Source organism: Leucopleurus acutus, assembly GCF_964270905.1.
Source record: "Leucopleurus acutus genome assembly, chromosome: X".
NCBI lineage: Eukaryota > Metazoa > Chordata > Mammalia > Artiodactyla > Delphinidae > Leucopleurus > Leucopleurus acutus.
In genome coordinates, this window is record NC_139148.1 from 30110386 (window position 1) to 30118805 (window position 8420).

An 8420-nucleotide genomic window follows, 5' to 3' on the forward strand; every position below is an offset into this window, starting at 1 on the left:
ACTCAAGCCTCTTTTTTTTTTTTTTTTTTTAACTGCAGGAACTTTATCCTTCAAGCCATAGTGATCTAGCCATAAAGGTCTACATGTTTTGCTACAGAGCAGGATACTGATCAGATTTCCCAGTTCACCCCGTGTGTCAATTCAAGGCCTCCAGAAAGTAGTTGCCAAGATGGAGTAAAAAGTATAAAAGATTTATTGGGATGTGACAAAGACTTTCCTTGACCAAACTTTACATAGGCTCCTCTGAGCCCTCTTTACTGCTAGGCCTTGTCCTTGGGCCTTGTCTTTGGCCTGCCTAGCTGACTTTTATTAAGAATCCTGCTAAGTCAGTTTAATGAGAATCCCCCCCTTTGATATCTAATCACCCTGGTCTGCCTTCAGCAAGAATCCTGTTAAGTCAGTTTAGCAAGAAACCCCCTATTCTTGATGTCTCCTCTTAGTAATTTTCCATCCACTGACTCCTCACATTTTGCTCATCGGCTCTAAATCCCCAGCTGTCTTTGCTGTATTCAAAGTTAAGCCCAATCTCTCTCCCCTATTGTGATAGTGCTGACATGTATCAAAAAGGTCCTAAATAATGTATTTTTTACCATTTTAACAAGTGTCAGGATAATTTTCGTTTCAAAGGTGAAATCTATGTAAGATAAAGGGTGAGGGAGCAAAAGTAGGTAGAGAAAGCCTTTAGACCATAATACAGTTCTGACATCTGTGAAGGGAGAGGAAGAAGGGAGGAAGGGATTGGAAGAGCCTCAGACCACAGTGCAGCTCTGAGAAAATCTCAGCATTCCAACAGGGAGCTCCAGAATAAAGATTATCCATAGAGGAGGAGCCATTGCGTTGGGAAGAAATGGCCAGACCCAAATACCCTACTGTGCTCAGTCATTGGCAGTGGGTTGCGGGGCAAGGGAAGGCTTCCTGGGGAGAATGTATCTTTGGCTCAAATGCCTGCAGCAAATCCGGAATCTTGAAGCCACTGCAGCTGGAGTCTGTAAGCTAACTGCACTCTCCACAGCAGATTTTCTCTTTAAGGGCTATCTGAGTAGCTGCCACACCTAGCCAGGTGCTCACGTTCTGTGTTCAGGTGACACTGTATTTGAAGGTAACACATTTTAAGCCTGACCCTTACTATCTGTGTGACCACGAGAAAGCAACTAAAACTCTCTAAGCTTGGAAAAATGTGTGATAGTGGCTGTTCCAGTTTAATCATGAGAGCTATGATTAAATAGCTTATTACATGTCTATCTGCTTATCTATCTATCTGTCTATCTATCTGTCTGTCTATCTAGGGGCCTAAGTAATGAGAAGTTGGGTGTTTCCTAGATATTTGGTTAATAATGATGTGTGGGCCAAGGTAGGGAAATATTCCTTTAATACCTGGGTTACCCTTATTTACTGGATGGGGATATCTTTCCTAGGTAATGGTTCACTATAGTCCCAGGTCATGGATTCTAACAGTGGGGTTATTACCAAGGTTTTCTCTCCTCCTTCCAAGACCTGAGTTTTTCACCTGCTTATAAAACCTTAATATACCCATCATGAAAGCAATTGCTTTTTTTTATTCTTCTTACTCTATTTCCCCACATTTAGTTTATGATAATACTAATGGCTAATAAGTTACATCAGTCAAGATGGGTTAGGTTAGGGACTTCCCTGGCAGTCCAGTGGTTGGGACTTCACCTTCCAGTGCAGGGGGTGCGGGTTTGATCCCTGGTCAGGGGGCTAGGATCCCACATGCCTTGGGGCCAAGGGACAAAAACAAAACAGAAGCAATACTGTATGTAACAAATTCAATAAAGACTTCAAAAATGGTCCACATTAAAAAAATCTTAAAAAAAAAAAAAGATGGGTTAGGTTATACTGCAGTGACAAACACCCTGAATATCTCAGTGGCTCAGTCATTCTGCATGCCCATCAAGGGTTAGATGAGGCTTTGCTCTACATTGAAGGAGCAGCCTCAGCCTGGAATTGTGTTGGTCATTGTGGCAGAGGAAATAAGAACATATGGTAAACCACATATTCAATATTAAAATTTGTGCTAAAAAGTGACACACACCATTTGGCCAAAGCAAATCATATGACTAACCCTTATGTTCGCAGAGCAGAATACATAATCCTCTTATAGGATTATTTAATAACAAAATCTACTACATAGTCCCAGTTTCACACCTTCAACCTAGAATCTGAATGTCATTTTTTCCCTTACAACAGGTATTTTGATATTAGTACTTCAGTTTGTATAGTCAACAAAAACTAAGAAATTAACTGCATGTGTCTTTGTTAAGAACTCCTGAAACTCCTTACTTGGGCTCTATCATTTGTTTGCCTTCTTATCACTGCAGCACCTTAGCAAATATATTCTGAGGATATCGTGGGCTTTGTATGAAATGCATTAATCATTCATGCCATTTTGATTGGCTTTTCTTCTTTTTGCAGTATATAGCAGCCAAACAAGGTCTTATTATAAGATCTATTACAAAGTATCTTACTGACAATTGATTTTTCTCCTAAAATCTTACTGTGATACGTTAGCCTATGAGTTTTTACTGCTCTTTTTTTAGGAGGAAAAAAAAAACAAACACTCTGTCCTAATTCTGTGACAATCAGCCTTTCTAAAAGGAAGCCTAGAGGGGATGAATTTTTTATGTTCTAATATCTCCCTAATCATAAATGTAAGATAAGTTGATAAAGTCAATGGGTTAGTTCAGAACAGTGACTGGTTCCAGCAATTATCATCACCAATTATCATTGGTACTGGTACTATTTTAGTTAGAAATGTACTAAAATTTCAAATCTACAGTAATGTGAAGCTGTATCTCTTCCTAGACTAGCCTGTCCTCATTTTTCATTAGAATGTAATGAAATTTGTAATTCCTTGGTAATCTTGAATATAGAATGCTAATTTATTGAAGTAGTAGAGGATTTTAAAAATTCCAAAGATTAATTTATATAATGTATCTTTTTCTTTTAACGTATTTTTGGTGAAAAAGGGTACAAATAAGAACTTTGTTATACAAATCAAATATTTAACTTATTAAGAAGATATTTGAGAGATGTATATGGTAATTTCCTTTTTTAAGTACTAGCTGTCATCTCCTGGTATTTTTCATTTTCTTCTGTTATAACTGTAACTTCAGTTCCCAAACTGTGCACCAAGGCACGCTAAGACACTAAAAGATGTATTAATTTTCAAAAGAAGTACAGCAACATCTGTCAGATGCGGTTCAAACTACTAGCCCAAAGTTGTTCACAGTTTCATCATTAGATCACATGAAATTCCCTTCGATTATATCATATCTCTGTTAAGCTGGATTTTGGCAGTGGCTATGATAAAAAGCAAGTACTGTACAAATATCACTGTGGGACATGAAATGAGGGTGATGGTATCCAAAATGATTCCAAGGTTTGAGGTGTGCAGAGCCCAGCAGGCAAATACATCCTGTGGTTATTTAAGAATGAAATAAAAGTTCTATTTTTTTCTTTAAATTTATATGTATTATTTTTTCCAAATGGCTACTAAATCATTAGCACAAAAATACCTATTAAGTTGTTTGGACCTAACAACTCAATAAATATGACTCTTACATATTTATTTTGGCCTAGGATCCCACCTAAAATATTACTGAAACACTAAGAGCATGTTGGTGGGAGAAAGTTTAGGAACCTCTGAACTATACGTTTTATCTCCAGTGTAATATTTGAATAAGACAAGAGATGTTACAGTGGCAAAATTGTTTTCAATTTACTCAGAATTACAGATGATGTGGATTTATAAATTTATATAGAATAGTGTTGTGCTGGATACCTTACATCCTCTATGAATCTAAAAGGGAAAATATTTGTTGCATATTAATCCCATCTAATAATATAACCATACGTGTTGGACAACAAAATTATTCATACCTGTTCATAAATTCTGGTTTATTAATAATTGTTTGGTCAGCTGTTTGAAATATGTCATTTTGATCAGTGCAGTAGACATTGATGATTGCTTTCCCTGGAATCTATCTGCTTACCATCACCCTCCTACCCCCAGCATACACTCGTAAACACACAAGAGGTGATCCACACCAACCTATAACATAAACACCTTTTGAGTTTTCAGAAAATTGAGCAAATAAGTGTCATCTTTGTTACAGTTTTTTGTTACTTGCAACCAAAAATATTCTGATACAGATGTCTTACTCTTTTTGCAACTGCAAATAAGAAAGTCTTAGAAAAGACTGCTAAAACTCAAATTAGGATTTTTTCTTTGTGGGAAACAATTGGTTGTCATTCAAATAATAATAGAAAGTGAGATTGATTTCATATTTTCATGGAAAAAAGTCATTTATTGTCATATAACTACCATTTATGTGTGTGTGTGTGTGTGTGTGTGTGTGTGTGTGTCTATAAATACATAGACTTATTGGAAAAACCAAAAAAAAAACTAACATTTATTGAGTTTACATCATGTGCCAGACAAAATGATCGTACTTTAAATATGTTTTAGCATAGTGTTGTTCTATTAAAGAAATACCCTTGAACTGTGCAAATCCTCTTTGGGTAGAGAAAAATATTTTAAAATAATTAAGTAAATATTATCAATTTAAAATTTCCCTAACACAGGTACATACTAAAAAAAGTTATGATTATTTAAATCAGTGATTCACAACCATGGCTGTACATGCCCATGACCATCCCTGAATATATGAGTTTATTTGTATCAAGGTTCAGGCATTATTAACAACTCTCCAAGTGATTCTAAATGAGGAGTTAGGATTGAGTAATTCCATTTTATGTGGTGCTACTCAGAGTTTAACTTTGTTCCCACTACCTATTTTTCTTTAACCTTCTCTGCCAGCTTTCTAATCTAGGAATAATCAGCCAGCTGCTGTTATCCTATTTGGATTCAGTGTATAGAAAGTCAAAATGCAGCTACATGTTAGTCTCTGTAAAGAACTGATGCTAAAATATCAACCTTATTTTTTCCTTTCTACATCTTCTTTCAATAATTCAGCAGCCATCAAGCATCTCCTGTGGATAGTCTAGCTTTTTAAGAGTCAATGCTTAACAAAACAGTACTTTACTTCCTTAGCTCGGTTGAAGGGCCTCAGTAAGAAATCTATTGGTAGGTGTGAGAAATGGACTTGGGCATAGACCTTAATTTATTTTCCTTGCTATGTCTATGAAGTAACAGTGATTGAATGATTGCTTCCTCCCATGTTTCTCCCAGGCTTTTAAAATGCTAAGTATTACTAATCAAAAGCAGGTAAATTAGTTTTAGAGAAACTGCTGGTGTTTATTTTCAAACACATTACCACAGAAGGTCTGTTGTAAATGTAACATCTGTGTTTCACTAAAAAAGAAGGTAGGAGAACCGTGACTGTTTATAGCTCAGATCATTGCCATGTTGTTTTGTTTTTGTCTTAATAATGCTGTCTCATAGCTTTCCCAAATTGCAGGAATCTTCAGAAGTGAAATAAATTTCAGAGTCTTAAGTGTTATACCTCATTACAATAAGAAGAAACTAAAAGCTTTCAAAATAATCTGATTCCTAATTTTGTGAGATTCAACAGAGATTTTCTGGATAAGGTGGAAACAGGATATACTCTCATTTTCTTATGATCTGAAACATACACAATAGTACCAGCTGCTTCCGTTTTCTTACACTGAACAATGTCTTCACATAGTGCCAATAGAGAACAGCGCTCTCGGGCATATTAAAGTCATTTGTAAATTGTTGAAGGCAAAGATCACAGTTGAGTGTACATTTCCCAGAATGTATTGTCATTAGGACTTAGGCTTATTAAGTCACTTCCTGCTACATCAATGAGATTCCTGGGTCTTATATATGAGTGTTGTGAAATTATAACATAACAAAATGTTATGAAAATAAAATAAACACCAGCAGTTTCTCTAAAACTAATTTACCTGCTTTTGATTAGTAATACTTATCAAAAGATTAGTAATGCTTATCAAAAGTATCCTTCAGTAATTGGCAGAACAAGCCTTTATCCCGAATTGTGAAATGTAAATAAAATGTAGACTTTTATAGCACCAATATCTAGAATATTGGCTAAGTTTATTTAGTTGTTGATGAAATCATAAAAGACCCAGCTAAAACCCTTCTTTATGTAATATTAAGTGCTACTGGATCCAATTTAGAACTTTTCCCTATTATTTTGGGACATCAATGCAGCCATCTAAGTGATGATGGAAAAAAAAGCCTTCCCTCATCCTTTTCTACCTTCTGAAAGGCGTTATCTGATTTGAAAAGAAAAACACATCTTGGAAAAAGAACTACAGACAAATGGAAAAATCTACACTTAAAAGACTCAAATTTAAAATGGCATCTTCAGCCAGCAAGCTTGTTCTTCCCATCCAACAGTCAGAATTCAGCTCTTTTCATCAGCATTCAGTTTTAATGCATTTGCAGCAATGCAAACAACAATAAACAAATGGAAAAGCAAAGGAAACATTTCACTTAGAACCAGACTTCTGATTCAATTATCATGTAATCAGAAGAATCAAAAGCCAATTTCACTCAATAAAGAAAAAGTCGATATGTAACTTTTATAGCCTGTGATTCATTCACTGGAGAAGAAGAGGTTGTTAATGTGATTATACATGTGAAGGTTACTATTGTCTCTAATACAAGCTTGCAACATTTTCAGTGTTCAGAGAAAACTAACAGAAAAGACTAATTCTTTCTTTAATAAACAGAGTCAGTAACACTTTAAATAAAGCAATAAACTGAAGATGATTATAAGTTACACTTTCTGTCAAGGATTTAGAAGGCCCTCTAAATTGACCTTCAAGTATTTATGTTGTTATTGGTTATAGGAAAAACATGTAATGCTCGAAAAGTACAAAGGATTTTGAATATGCAAAGGCATTATGAATACTGTTAAGATAGCCAATTAAGAAGATTTACATATTATGTTATTAAATTGGTACCAAAGGTATCCTGAAACTTTTGAGTTCAGGTAGATCAACTCTCCTCATTTTACATAACGAAACTCAACTCAGAGAGATCAGACGACCTTCACAAAACGTACAACTGTCAGCAGAATAATCCAAATGAGAACCCAGGTCTCTCAGTTGACTGATGTGTTTCCCACTACAGCACACCTCACAGAAAAGAATACGAAATGTCACACATTATTGTCATCTACGAAATAAAATACTGTGCCTTTAAACATAAACGTAAATTTATTTTAAATACTGAGATTTTTCTCATTAGACAAAATATATTCAATGCGGGAAAGTATAAAAGTGAAAATAAGGACCACCTAATCACCACTGTGACTTTGTTGTATTCCCTTTCAAAATTTTTTCCTTGAGTACACCTTCCCTTCACCTTTTTAAATAAACTTTATTGTGGTAAATTTTAGACATACACTAATACACTAATTTTATGTAAACAATGGCATACGTTTGTAAAAAATATATATATGCATGTAAGCACCACTCATTCAAGATATAGAGTATTTCCATCATACCAGAACAGTTCCTTTATGCACTTTCCAGTCAATTCCCACTATTTCTGCCCCAGGCAACACTCATCTGCTTCCTATCTCCATACACTAGTTTCACCTATTCTCAAATTTCATTTAAATGAAGTCATCCAATGTGAACTCTTTTATGTCTGGCTTCTTTCACTCAACAAAATGCTTTTGAGATTCATCCATGTTGTTTGAATATGTCAGAAGATTGTTCCTTTTAATCGCTGAGTAGTATTCCATTGTATGAGTATACCACACTCTACAGATTCACTGTTGATGAACATTTCGGTTGATGAACATTTCAGTTATATCCAGTTAAAGGCTATTATAAGCAAGATTATAAGCATTCATATGCATGCATCTTTTTGTATGAACTGTTCCTCATCTGGGGTTTGTCTGGTATTTCCTCATGATTAGATTCCAATTTACAGCCTTCATAGGATATCACATCTTACCCATCTGTCCTATACTGATAATGTTAATTTTGATCACTCTGTCAAATGTTTTCCATTTTCTCCAATGTACAATTACTATTTTTTCTTCCCTTGAAACTCACACGCAATCTATGAGGAGACACTTTAAGGGCCTGAAGATATCCTGCTCCTCATCAATACTTCCCCCTAGATTTAACATCTATTAATGATTCTTGACTGACACAATTTTTATCATTACCATTGCAAAATAATGATTTTCCAACTCCAGTGTTCCCTTCACATTTACCAGTCAGTCCTCAGAATTCTACTGTAAGCAAGGGCTCTCCTACCCCACCCTATATCCATTCATTTTTTTATTTATTATGAGTGTGGACTCATAAATTTCTATTTTTGTCAATGGTTCATTATGGCTCTTATTTATTTTGATGCTCAAATTGTCCTAGATTTGGCCAGTAGGAGCCATGTCAAGTTAGTTCCTATACTCTATGAACTGTCCCATCAA